The sequence below is a fragment of the Rattus norvegicus genome, chromosome X, assembly GCF_021556685.1.
Source record: "Rattus norvegicus strain SHRSP/BbbUtx chromosome X, alternate assembly SHRSP_T2T, whole genome shotgun sequence".
Classification (NCBI taxonomy): Eukaryota; Metazoa; Chordata; class Mammalia; order Rodentia; family Muridae; genus Rattus; species Rattus norvegicus.
Genome location: NC_141554.1, coordinates 142,882,476 through 142,894,388, shown reverse-complemented (window position 1 = coordinate 142,894,388; position 11,913 = coordinate 142,882,476). Strand labels below are relative to the sequence as shown.

Below are 11,913 nucleotides of genomic sequence, written 5' to 3'. Positions count from 1 at the left end.
TGTGTGTTTGTGTCGTGTGTGTAGTATGTGTGTATATGTTATGTGGTGTATATGTGTGTGTCTGTGGTTTGTGTGGTGTATGTGGTGTGGCACGCATGCGATGTGTGTGTAGTGTGTAGTATATTGTTATGTGTGTGTGGTGTGTATGATGTGTGTGTATCTGTGCCCATGTGTGTGTGGTGGGACATGTGTATGGTGTCTACGTGTGTGTGTGGTTTATGTGGTATGTGTATGTGGTGTGTGCATGTGTGTGGCGTTTGGTGTGTGTATGTGTTGTGTGTGTTGTGTGTGGCATGTGTATGGTATATATATGTGTGTATGTGTGTGTGGTGTGGTGTGCTTGGTGTGTGCATGTGTGTGTGTCGTGTGTGGCATGTGTATGGTGCCTATGTGTGTATGTGTGATGTGTGCGTGTATGTGTGTTGCATGTATGTGTTGTATGGTGTGGTGTATGTCTGGCATGTGTGTAGTGTCTATGTGTGTGTAGTGTGTGTGCATGTGTGTGGTGTGCATTTGTTAGTGGTATGTGAGTGTGTGTGTGTGTGTGTACTCTGTATATGTGGTGTATGTGTGGTTTGTGTGGTGTGTGTATGTGGTATGTGTGTGTTGCATGTGTATGGTGTGTGTGGTGTCTGTATGTGTGTGGTACTAGTTTTGTTTGTCTGGTGAATGTTTGTTGTTTTACTGGTGACTACAGGGATTCATCCCTTCTTATTTCTATAAACTTCTATAAACATTTCCAGTGTACCTCATGAAGTACAGCAACTTTACTCTCACACACACTTGTTCATGTGCTCTGCTTTTAATTACAATCCTCTTGAACATCAGCTATTGTTCTAATCCTTTCAGACATCATATGTGATTCAGAAAGCTCCGGAGGCCAGTGCTCCACTCTTTGTTGTTTGTCTTCCTGATGCTCAGCAAAGTCCTCTTATCTAGAGCTCAGTTTGGAGTTCTTTAAGGGCAATTCTATGGTTGACAAGTTATTCTCCTCTTCCTTTGTTTTGAGGTCCTCTTCATTCTGATGTACATATTTGTCCGGTACAGAATTTGTGGTCGACATGTACCACTACTGTCCGGCTCTCACTCATCTTTGTATAAATTGTATGTTTTCTAAAGCTTTCAATTTCTGCTTTCATTTCCAGAGAATTTGGAATGCATCTTTTACATTATTTTTATGCTATGTTAAGATATTGGTCAGCCTGGGTTGGGGATTTAGCTCAGCGGTAGAGCGCTTGCCTAGCAGGCACAAGGCCCTGGGTTCGATCCCCAGCTCCGAAAAAAAAAAAAAGATATTGGTCAGCGTATTCTAATATCTGATTGATTTTGAAATTAAGGTTAGCTGACTGTTTTCTCTCATTCCCATTATAACTTTCCTGGGTTTTTGTTATTGTTGCTGTTCGGTTTTTTGTTTGAGACAGGGTTTCTCTGTAGAGCTGTGGCTATCCTGAAGCTCGAGTCGTAGATCAGGCTGGCCTCGAACTCAGAGATCCTCCTGCCTTTGCCTCCTGAGTGCTGGATTAGAGGTGCCTGCCACCACTCCCCTAGGTTATTTTGTATATAAGACACCTGGGTTATGTCAAAAGACATCAGTTCATCCTTCTACTTTTTACATGAGGAGGCTGTCATGCATTTAGGTTGGACATACAGATACTGCTCTATTTTTTGAACTATGAATTTAATGACAGAATAAAGGTCAGTGATTTTGTGGTACTATGCTTGTTTATCACATGGTTTTGCTATCGGTGCTGCCTGAAGAGGTGAGATGTACTTCCAAGGGCTGCACTACCTTTCTTACAGCTACAAGGAACAGTGACTACTGTAAGAAGAATGTTTGTAACGTTAGGAGCTTCTGGAAGCCTGTGTGTACGTGGTGGACATTTTGTAAGTCTAACATTTGTAGCCTGATTCATTGTGCAGTGCTTCCAAGTGAGATGATGACTGTGATTGATGACATCAGTCTTGGGCCTAAAGCTGAAGATGATTTTTGTACTAAGCAGTTCACCATGGTGAGATCTGCTTTTCCTATGCTCCAGTCACAAAGGGTTTCTGCATGGGGGAAAGGAAGCCTTGGACCTGGTAGAAAGAGTCTTTTCTATGTAGTGGAAAGGGTTAGCTAACTGAATGGAAGTCTAGGTTGGCACTGTTTTTGCCTAGCACATGGGAAGCCTTGGGATTAGAATTTTAGCATATGAAACACAGGAAGAAAGAGAAAAAGAGGGAGAAATCTGCTGATATTCTTTTCCTGTGAATCCATAATTTTGCATATTTTGTTGCCTTCTTTTTGTAGCTGATTTAGTCCTAAGGAGCAGAGACTGGTAATGGAAAATAATAACATTTCATAAGCACCTATGGTAGTGGTTCTCAACCTGTGGGTTGCGACTCCTTTGGCATTGCAATTCAGATGTTTACATTAAGATAAATTATGGTAGCAAAATTACAGTTATGAAGTAGCAATGAAAATAACTTTATGATTGGGGGTCAGCTCAACATGAGGAACTGTATTAAAGGGTTGCAGCATCACAGAGCTTGAGAACCACTATTCTTTGGGCTGCCAAGAATTGGGGATGCTATTCTTATTGGAACTTTTGTCACCTTCTGAACTAGGATTTTGTTGTCAATAATTTTTAGCATGGCCTATCAAAAAGAAATCCTGGGGTTGGGGATTTAGCTCAGTGGTAGAGCGCTTGCCTAGGAAGCGCAAGGCCCTGGGTTCGGTCCCCAGCTCCGAAAAAAAAAAAAAAAAAAAGAAATCTTGATACCAATTTGTCTCGGAGCCCAGAAACCTTTAGATAAGAATAGAATATAATTACTGATTTCTGTTCCCCAGAAAGGAGTACGGGTCCTGAGCTGTGCTTGGAGATGCAAGATAGTACAAAATACACTATCAGGTGGGTTGTGCACGACTCCAACCACAGAGTGCATTGCACTGCATGGCATGTGAGTGGTTCTAATTGCAGAGCTCATAGTCTATATGTAAGTAACCCTGGAGAGGGAGGTTTAGAAAGGGGGGAACACACACACACACACACACACACACACACACACAGAGAGAGAGAGAGAGAGAGAGAGAGAGAGAGAGAGAGAGAGAGAGAGAGAGAACATTAAAACAGAAAACTTGAAGGATCGAGAATCTCAGCACAGTTTTAGTGGTACCTATACCCAGGGGAACTGCTATCAACACCCTGCTAACACAACTGGACTTTGGAGGCAAGAAATGGTACCCTATCATTAGGGAAGGATGAGTTTTGAGGTGATGGGTGTCCAGAGTTTCTCTCTTTATAACATGGATGAATTTCAGCTGAGAGAAGACTCTAGGAAGAGATTTCTTGGAAGTACCAAGAGGTAGTCAATGAGAAAAAAATCTGGGACTCAGAAGAAAGCCTGAGACACACAACCCTTTAAGTCAAAACAGCAACCACAGATATTAATATCAGATCTTGGTGTGTGCCAAGGGCAGGGATAATCTGTTTTGTCTATCTGAAATTCATTAGGAAATAGCCAGCATCCAAAGATGTTGTGCCGGCTCTAGGAACATTGTCTGTGCTACATTCAACTGTAGCTAGATAATTTCATAGGGGTGGGGGAGGGAAAAGAATCAGAATAGCAGGGAAGAGGAGCTACTGATTAATTTTGTAGGTTAGCAGAGGAGACAGAAGAAAAAAGTCAGTGAAAGGAGGTTTTACAAAAAGTAAAATACAAAAGTTAAGAAGGAAAAATAAAAGGGAAAAGGAAGGAGTGGGATAGGACACATGAAGGGACAGAACAGCCATGTTAAAACATTGAATTTCAGGGCTGATGAGATGGCCTAGCAGGTAAAGATGCCTGCTGCCAAAACTCAGGGAGCCACATGGAGAAAGGAGAAAACCGACTCCCATACCTTGTCCTCTGACCTCCACATGTATGCTCCAATACATACACAGAAGGGACTTTTAAACCAGAGGGGACTTAACTTGGCTGTTCGTCCCTTCATGTGTCTTATCCCTACCAGAGAGAGCAAAAGTGAGCTGCTAGATGTCAGTAACTGCTAATGCACAAAGAAAGTAGCACCTTGTCTTAGTCAGGGTTTTAATTCCTGCCCAAACATCGTGACCAAGAAGCAAGTTGGGGAGGAAAGGGTTTATTCAGCTTACACTTCCACATTGCTGTTCATCACCACAGGAAGTCAGGACTGGAACTCAAGCAGGTCAGGAAGCAGGAGCTGATGCAGAGGCCATGGAGGGATGTTACTTACTGGCTTGCTTCCCCTGGCTTGCTCTGGCTTGCTCTCTTATAGAACCCAGGACTACCAGCCCAGGGATGGCACCACCCACCATGGGCTGGGTCCTCCCACTTGATCACTAATTGAGAAAATGCCTTATAGCTGGATCTCATGGAGTTATTTCTTCAAGGAAGGCTCCTTTTTTCTTCGATAACTCCAGCTTGTGTCAAGTTGACACACAAAACCAGGCAGTACACACCTAGTTTTTTAATCACTGTGGTAGAAATAGGCAGGGACATGCCCATTCCCTCCTGCTCCATATTCTTCCATGGAATAATGCTGGCTTGAGGATCATTGATCAACACAGGTATGAAGCCAGGAAGTCCTCCACAAAGGGCTCATGAATAAAAAAGGTCAAGACCGGGGTTGGGGATTTAGCTCAGTGGTAGAGCGCTTGCCTACGAAGCGCAAGGCCCTGGGTTCGGTCCCCAGCTCCGGGGGCGGGGGGGGAAGAAAAAAGAAAAAAAAAGGTCAAGACCTAGGAGTAGTAATAAATGTGGAAAGGGAGATCTTTTAAGATCTGTCTCTCATAGAAGCATGACTAAGTACAAATCCTGCTGAAAACCTTGCTTGAAGGTCCCCATTAAAAAGTCTGGAATGGACAAGAGCTCAGAATCTAGGAACAGGTAAGCAAATGGCTGGCCAGGAGGCTCCTGGGTTCTTGGCTAAACCTCTCTTTAGAGATCGAACTGCGCTGGAAGTTCCCTACCATCATGGAAGGTTTTGACAGAAACCTAGCTCAAGACATGTTTAGAATTTTCATCCCATTCTCCTTCCAACAGTTTTATCCGCATACTATGCCACTGTCGGCCTTTGTGAACTGTTTGGACAAAAATCTCAGCCTGGGTGATTTATAAACCACAGATATTACTCATGATGCTGCTGACTGGTAAGCCTAAGGTCGAAGTACTGGCAGGTTTGACCCTTGGTGAAGACTCTGCTTCCTAGACTGGTTTGTTGCTGTGCCTTTCCAAAGCAGAGAACCGGGCAGGGGTGGGGAATGGGGGGTGGGCTTACTAGAACCTGTTTGTAAAGATACAAATTGTTAGCTTGTTAGCATTCTGCCTAAGCTCCACCCCCACAGTTACCTGGCAACTGACATGTATGCCTGACTCACGGAAAAGGGGCTGCTTGCCTCCTCCTCACTCTCTTGCTCCTTTCTTGCCCTCTTGCTCTCACCCCTCTTCCCCCTTTGTTCCTTCTCTCCCTATTCCCCTCTCCCTTCTCTCCACGAGCTCGTGGCCAGCCTCTACTCTTCTATCTCTCTCTCTCTCTCTCTCTCTCTCTCTCTCTCTCTCTCTACCTAACTACCCTCTTTATTCTATACTATACTGTCAAGGGGTCTCTCTACCTAACTACCCTCTTTATTCTATACTATACTGTCAAGGGGGAATGGGGTGTCTCAGCATGGGCCTGCTGAGGCCACACCTCCATATCTTTATCCCTCTCTTTATCTTTTTATAAACACAACTTTGGTGCTGAAACCCAGGACATATCCTCTCTTTATCACACCACAATCTTATCGTAAGAACAGAGTTCTCAGAACCTGCCCACTCCCCAAAATTTCCATTTTTTTGTAAATTGTTTATGTATGTGAGTACATTGTACCTGTTTTCAGACCCACCAGAAGAGGGCATCAGATCCCATTACAGATGGTTGTGAGCCACCATGTGGTTGCTGGGAATTGAACTCAGGACCTCTGGAAGAGCAGTCAGTGCTCTTAACCACTGAGCCATCCCATCTCTCCAGCCCCAAAATTCCATTTCTTGATCCTAGATTCTAACATGCATATTTTGGGAGAATATCGACCACAGCAACTATAGTAAAAAGAAATGCTTTCTTTTCAGAATAAACAAAGCACAAATGTACTTAGGAAGGCAACCACAAATGAGAGAACAAAGCAGATTTGTGACTGTGATAAGATTCAGGATCCTGGTAACTTGTGAAGGGAAGGAGCCAATGTAATTAAAGTGAGTCAGGCATGGAGTTTCTCGGTTCCTGCAAGTTGTGTTTCTTTTGGGGGTTTTAGTTCTAGGTGTGTGTGTGTGTGTGTGTGTGTGTGTGTGTGTGTGTGTGTGTGTGCGCGCGCACGCGTGCGCACCCGTGTGTCTTAAGGATTTAAAGTTAAATTGCGGGCTGGAGAGATGGCTCAGTGGTTAAGAGCGCTGACTGCTCTTCCAGAGATCCTGAGTTCAGTTCCCAACAACCATGTGGTGGCTCACAGCCATCTGTGATGATAGCTGATGCCCTCTTCTGGTGTGTCTGAAATAGCTACAGTGTACTCATATACATTAAATAAATAAGTCTTAAAAAAAAAGAGTTAAATTGCTTTTAGTTGCCATGCCAGAGCAGGCAGGCCACAGACTCTTTCTTTGATCTTTTCTCCCCCCCCATACTCAGAAAAGAACTGGCCTACCTTTTCACGTAAACAACACTATCATTTCCTTAAGAATTGCCCAGCTCTGAAGAAAGAAGGGTGCCTGGAGGCTAACTTAGGGGTGAGGCAGCTAGCTGAGTCAGAGGATGGCCCCAGGAAGTTATTAGGCAAAGCCTGGTGTTTGAGCCTATGCAAGTCAGGAGATACGTGCCTTTTGGCGAGGAAGCATATGGGATCTCCTCCCACAACAGTGCAATGAACAGGGAGGGGAAATTCAGTGTTGTCTATTGCCTGAGCAGTTTTTAAACCTTTACAAACACGATGTGGCCCTATAAGAATATACTCTTAGAGCACAAGCATGCGGGGGTGGGGTTGTGCCTTTAAACCTAGCACTCAGGGAGAAGTAGTAAGTGGGTTTCTGTGAATTTGAATTCCAACCTGAGGGGTTGGGGATTTACCTCAGTGGTAGAGCACTAGCTTAGCAAGTGCAAGGCCCTGGGTTCAATCTTAGATCTCTAGCCCCAGTGTATTAAATTTTAAAAAGAGAGAAAACACATGAAGTGAAAAAGGGGGTGGGGCAAGGGAAGAATTGGAGGGCAGGAAGTGGGGAAAAGGATTGGTTTCAAATACACTGTATGTCTAGATGAATATTAAATATATTAAGCATTTAATAAAAAAGACACACAAACCAAAAGAAATGAAAATACAGCTTGTCCTCAACTGCCAAAACAAGGAGAAGTTTTATTTTCCACTCTTTTGGAAGCGTTTTGAATGATTTGGGGTGGGCATAAGCATGTAAGTAATGTGGTGGTTTGGCAAAGGCCACCTCCACCCTGGAGTCGATCGTGTCAGCGTCCACAGCCACTTGGCCATATCTGCATCATTCTTCTGCTTTCCCAGCTGTCTGCCTAGTATGAAGTTCAGCAGGTTTTTCTTGCCTTGATTAGGCTTTAAGTATTCATCTGTCTTCCTGCCGGTGTTCACTTCAGCTAGTCTGGAAACGGCCTCCTGTTGTCTCTTATCCATGACTGATAGATCTCACACAGCACAGAGCACAACTGAGAGCACCTATAAAAGATAATGAGGATCCACATAACCAAACGGGCCCAGAGATCCTGGTTTTCATTATCACCTTTGAACCCCATCTCCTTACTCCGTCATGTTGCTGTCAATTCAGGACTCCTGGCCATTCTCCTCTGTAGTACTTGTGGGTTAATATCCAAAAAGAAATGAAATCAGAATGTCAAAGAGACACCCATGTCCCAACTTTATGGTGGCACTACTTATAATGGCAAAGATCTAGAATCGCCCTAGGTGTCCATAACAGATGAATGGATAATAAGTGTGGAATAGTTATGTGACAAAATATTATTCAAAAATAAAGAGTAAAATCCTATCATTTTTAGCAAATTAGTTAGAACTGGAGGATGTATTTAGCTGAAATAATCAAGACACAGAAAGATAAATCACGCACATTGTCTCTCATATGTGGAAGCTTTTTATAAAAGGTTAAAATATGATTCTTCCACCATCTCCCCACCCACTTTCATCAGACCTGCATATCCTGAACCATACAGACAGGAGTCTAGCTTGGCTGTCCTCTGAGAGGCTTCACCCAGCAGCTGACTCAGACGCAGACACCCACAGCCAAACTGTAGATGGAGCTTGGGGAGTCTTACGGAAGAACAGGAAGAAGGATTGAAGCCCCTAAGGAGATAGGAGCTGCACAGGAAGACCATAAGAATCAAGTAACTTGGATCCTTGAGGCTCTTAGAGTCTGAGCCACCAATCAAAAAATGCACACAGGCCGGACCTAGGTCTCCCTGCACATATGTAACTTGGTCTTCATGTGGGAGTCAGACAACTGGAGCAGGGGCTGTCCCTAAAGCTGTTGCCTGTCCGTGGAATGTGTCCCCTAAGTTGGCTACCTTGTCTGGCCTCACTGGGTGAAGAAGCTCCTGTCTGGCAGAGATTTGATATATCAGTGTGGGGGATATCCGGGGGAGGGAAAAAAAGGGAGGGAGAAAAGGGAGGATTGTGGGAGGAGGTGACCAGGAGTGGGGCAGTGAGCAGATTAAATGGATAAGTAAAAAAAATAAAATAAATATATTTTAAAAAGAAAGATCTTCAAGAAGTTAGAGATACTAAATTCAGACCATGGGATTTCAGAATAATATTTTCTAACCTCTTTTTATTGATATTAGAAGTTCTTCTTCACTAATTTTACTTCTGAATGTTAAACCACTTTAATAAAGCCCTGTTATGGGCTGTCATAGAGGGAAACACTGGGGAAATTCATTTTTCAGAAGTGAGATTAGAGTCCTATCTCTGCAATATGGTGCCGAGATGTGCTGTTCTCAGACCTTTACCAACACCGGCACTAAATTGATGCTCAATAGTCTCATATAATTGCTTGAGAATGTCAAATGGAGGGGAAGAATGTAGATAAGAGTCACTATCAGCTGTAGATCCCTATGCTATTCTCATGTGCGTTTCCGGTACAAGCATGAAGAACTGCACACAAACCAGTTCTACCAATGGTTTTGAGATGACGTCAAGGTTCTCTGAGACACAGAAAGACAGGACTGAGGCAAGTTGGTCTCCAGCTATTTCCTCAGCTCTTTCTTCTGAAACAGTGGTTCTCAACCTCCCTATTGTTGTGACCCTTAAGTTCCTCATGTTGTGGTCACCCTAAACCATAAAATTATTTCCATTGCTACATCATAACTCTTAATTTTGCTATGGTTATGGATCTTAATATAAATATCTGGTGTGCAGGATAGCCCCACTCAAGGGATCATTATGCACAGGTTGAGAACCACTGTTCTTTTTTGGGGGGTGAGATGGCATTTTGGTTTTTTATTTTAATTGGATTTTTTAAATTTACATTTCAAATGTTACCTCCTTTCAGTTTCCCATCCATAAACCCCCTATCCCACCCCCTCCCCCTGCTTCTATGAGGGTGTTCCCTCATCCACCCACCCACACCTTTCTGCCTCCCCGCCTTGATATTCCCCTACACTGGGGGATCCAGCCTTGGCAGGACCCAGGGCTTCTCCCATCGACATCCAACGACACCCAACAAGGTCACCCTCTGCTACATATACAGCTGGAGCCATGGGTCAGTCCACATGGACTCTTTGGATGGTGGTTTATTCCCTGGGAGCTCTGGTTGGTTGGTATTGTTGAGAACCACTGTTCTAAAATAATGAACGATCACTAGTCATGAGCACAAGAACTGGGAACCTGCCAGTGGTCCTCAAGGCAACAGTCAGAGTTACTGGAGAATAATCTCAATCCATCTTTATCTCTAAACTGCTCTTATTTAGGAGAAGAAAACAGAAGAGAATCTTACCTAAGACTGAAGTCTCTCTTGCAGCTCACTGGATGATTGAATTCTGAAGGCCAGTTAACCTATGTAAGTGCAGCGAACGCTGTTAGGACATTTTGGTAACTCCTACTACAGGAGAAATTAAAATCAAAAGAGCTTTCATGATCACACAGAATCTGAGTGCAAGAAAACTGAGTGTCCCAAGAACAAGCATGGGAATTATATGAAAACACAAAAATTATCCCACCATTCTCCCAGCACCCTCCACGTACTGTTTCTACTCCTAAATTACAAGTAACCTAGGTGGTGGTGGCCAGGGTGAAAATCTTCCCATTGTATTGGTCCCAAGGTTCTTAGTTCCACTGTGAGTCACAAACTTCTTAACCAATTGGGTCCCAGGACATCGATAAAAAGTATGGAAAGTGGAGGAGTGCGACTTTTCCTGTCCCTCCTTATTCTCTCCTTCCAGATAGCTACTGCTCCTTCAGGGACTGGCTACTCAGTTATCTGGGGAAAATCCACAGGAATGAAAATAATTACAGCAATTTTGCTCATTATAAACAAATTAACTGAACTGATAAACACCAACCTTCCTGCTTAATAGAAAGTGGGGGTTATCATTTGTCCACATTAGTCATTGCATCCAAGTGATTAGGAGAGCAGTTTTGTTTTTCCGGACAAGGTTTCTCTGTGTAGCCTTGGCAGTCCTGGACTTGCTCTGTAGACCAGGCTGGCCTCAAACTCACAGAGATCTGGCTCTGGAGTATTGAATTAGAGTTGTACACCAGCACCTCCCAGCTCAGAAATATGGTTTTAAGTAAAGAAGGTTCTGGTTTCTAACCCAGCCCTGTATGGCTTAGCATAAATTTCTAAACCCTATGGTCTTCAGGTCTGTCTTCTATAATGTAAAAATACCTGAAGCTTTAGGCATAAGCTGTCACTGAGGTGGTATCACAAATCCTCAGAAACAATGAGGACTCATGTCATGACTACTCCTCACTATAGTCATCTCCAGCCTCATAATTAGTTTCTATTGGGCTCATTTGTTTTCTTAAAAGTTCTCCTTATTGTGGGGTTGCTCCCCGCCTCCACTCTCAAACCACAGTCCACGGGATAAGGGAAGGCTCATGGTACTTACAGTATCAAGGTGGAAGGTCTCTTGAGTCTCAAGCTAGTCTCTATTCCGTGGTTGACAGGCAAGTTCTTGGCTATAGAATATTCATACGAAGAACATTACATTTGTGTCCCTGGTCTCTGTCAACATTTGCCTTGGAGAAGTTCAGCTTTCTGCCGAATTTTCTCTGCCTTTCAGAAAATCAGCATGTACGTAACTCCCAGAGTGCTAAGGTAGACCGCCCTTGTTTATGCATGAGCTTAAATTCCGGTTCTTACTGGAACAGGAGGTCCTGAGGTCTGGCTTTGGACACTGTGGGCCCCAGTCTATGAAGTCATAGCCTGCAGCACTCCTGCTGGTGCTCTGTGAGTCAGGTCCCAGATCACGAAATCCTATAGCCTACAGTTATACTGACTCCAGGGCTGCTGATGGCAGAGATGGATATCCATCCACAGGCAAGACACTGCATTTTTGTTAAAGCTGTAGGAGACTCTGACAAGAAGGTGAATTTCATGTCTAACTGCAACAAGAGGACACTAGCGAGAACATTCTGTATTTTAAAAGGTCTCCTGAGAGGCTCTGCCAGAGCCTGACAAATATAGAGATGGATGCTCGCATTGGACTGAGAACGGGGTCCCCAATGGAGAAGTTAGGGGAAGGACTGAAGGAGCTGAAGGGGTTTGCAACCCCATAGGAAGAACAACAATCAACCAATCAGACCCGCCAGAGCTCCCAGAGACTAAACAATCCATCCAAAGAGTACACATGGACAGACCCATCGCTCCAGCCGCATATGAAGCAGAGGATGGCCTTGTTGGAAATCAATGGGA

The 11,913-nt window shown here is 43.9% G+C and overlaps 1 long non-coding RNA gene across 1 annotated transcript; it reads right to left on the bottom strand.

Moving 5' to 3' along the window:
• Window positions 1-7,359: 7,359 nt before the first annotated feature.
• Window positions 7,360-10,278, bottom strand: LOC134484136 (uncharacterized). The gene is made up of 2 exons (XR_015647115.1): window positions 9,994-10,278; window positions 7,360-7,706 (listed from the first exon to the last, which is right to left on the bottom strand). It is a non-coding gene; the product is annotated as an uncharacterized LOC134484136 (long non-coding RNA).
• Between the last annotated feature and the right edge of the window lie 1,635 nt (window positions 10,279-11,913).